Source organism: Octopus bimaculoides, chromosome 24 (assembly GCF_046866305.1).
Source record: "Octopus bimaculoides isolate indiv1 chromosome 24, ASM4686630v1, whole genome shotgun sequence".
NCBI lineage: Eukaryota > Metazoa > Mollusca > Cephalopoda > Octopoda > Octopodidae > Octopus > Octopus bimaculoides.
The window spans coordinates 29444769-29447268 of NC_142951.1; positions in this window are offsets into that span (position 1 = coordinate 29444769).

Consider the following 2500-nt stretch of genomic DNA (forward strand, 5'->3'; position numbering starts at 1 on the left):
CGTGTACATCTGCATGACCGTCTTCTTCATCTTTAAGGCTCTCATCACCACTACTGAATTTCTGAAACCACCTTGGTATTGTGCGATCCCTTGTGGACCCTTTTCCCTATGCTCTCTTGATATTGGCAGCAGTTTGGGAGGCATTGTGTCCAAGCTTGAAATTTTTTATTTTTTTTATTTTCGGAATACAGTTCCTTCTGCTATAATCTGTTTTCCAACGACTTTTCTTTTTTCGGAAGCGTCTCAGTAGTGGTCTCACGAAGCTCCTTCCGGAATTCCTCATGAGAAGTGCGTGAGGTCGGCTATGTCTCAATCTCGTGTGTGTAGGTACATCTGTAGCGCTGCTTCTAAGTTATGTGTTATACGTGCAGCTTCCCTTTTTTTTCCTTCTGTTTTTCCTCTTTTTTTTTTTGTTATAAACATGGTCATCTAGGAAAGATAAAAGATGAAGTTAATCTGCTCCGTGAGATACGAAAGTCGGGATTTAAAAGTGTTGTATCCACAGAGATATTATGCCTATCGGCCACTCTGGTGGCCGACTGTGACATTCCCGCCTCGCTTTCTTTTATCCTGGTTTCAATTTTAGATATAACAATATTTCATTTAAAATATAATACGAAAGGAAATTAGAGTAAATAATATTTTTGATGAAAAAAGTTTCGTTTATTTTCTTTGTTCTTTTCTCAATAAATACAAAAAATATTTTTCTTCACAATGGATTCCAATATGAAATGTCTGTCACAGAAAAAAAAAAAACAGAGAGAGAGACACAGCTTGTGACGTCAGTGTTTTTGTATAATGAACATGTTGTCTACGATTTTAATTAGATTTTAGTAAAGACAGACATAGCAACAACAGCGACAACCAATAATAATAATAATAATAATAATAATAATAATAATAATAATAATAATAATAATAATAATAATATACCCTAATACAGTATCAAGCCTCTCATGGCTTCTGATCTTAACTGATTGGAAGTGTTATCATGTACATGTTTTATCTTGGTATAAAAGATGGCCTACAGCAAATATTCTGCTCAATAGATTTGCTTATCAGTTGCTTGACCTTAACCAGTTGATTATGTCCCTTGGTGGCTGACGATATGTGCATCTCTGATCGCGAGCAGAAGTATTGGAGGGGGGGCATCATAGCCATGTGTTGAGAGGAATTGTTTTGGGGGTTGAATAATTAACCCCTGGAAACATAGCTGTTTTGTTTATCATCCTTAAACAACCTTTATTCAGAGAACTTTTGAGCTACTCAACCTGAAAAAATTCTAACTGATCTCCACTTGCAAGGTCATGCACTGTTTATCTTGATATGAGATCACCATATCGCAGACGTACTGTTGTGATGTATGTATCTGGTGTACCCTTTTCAGACGGGTATATTGGGTTTCGTATATTTGGGCTTCGTACATTTGTACCCCAATGTACGTTCGATGGCATGCACTCTCACTCAATAATTAAAATAATGAGTCTTTTCTTTATGAAGCACTGAAGGTTCATATAAAAAGATTGGGGACAGTACATGTGAGTACAATAAAATCGGATTGAAACGTGTAAATAAAGAATAACAACGAAAATATTTTAAAAGATAAATAGATAGATAGATAAATAGATAGATAGATAGAGAGAGAGAGAGAGAGAGAGAGAGAGAGAGAAAGACAGATAGACATACAGAAAGATAGATAGATAGACAGACAGACAGACATATATATATATATATATATATATATATATATATAGAGAGAGAGAGAGAGAGAGAGAGAGAGAGAGAGAGATGGACAGACAGACAGACAGACTGATAGATAGATAGATAGATAGATAGATAGATAGATAGATAGATAGATAGATAGAGAGTGCAATGTTTCATAACTTTCACCGTTATTATAAGACATCGCTTGTGTCAGTTAATCGGCTGACCTGCAAAAAATCGCCGCTAAACCTTCCCAGATCATTCTTGATAAATATCGGAAGAAAGCATATTCGATACAGTACTCTTAGATGCACAATGCCTGGAAAAAAATAAGAGAAGAGATGGTTTCGACTGAAATATCTCTGAATCAAAGGCCTGTTCGATGAAGGATGACTGGAAGCTAAAGAACAACAACAACAACAACAGCAACAGCAGCTGCTGCAGTAATCTGTTATCGGTCTAAATTGTCTGCTGTGTTTCTTTGGGATTCTTTAATCACAGAACAGCCTTTACATTTCGTTATCCATTTTGGCTGGCACAGTTTATCTTTGGTCTACCAATCACAGTATCATTATATATCGACAATATGGCTGAAGGGAAACGTTTCACTAGAACATCTTGCTTACTAAATAAACATACGTTAGATTCTCACAAATGTATGATACAGCGAGTTGAAGAGGAAAAGAAAGCAATAACAAAATGACTGTTTATTTAACTGAGATCATCCATGCAATTAATAGGTAAAAAAAAAAAAAATTCCTTACGATTAATTGGGATCATCCATGCATTTTGTGCA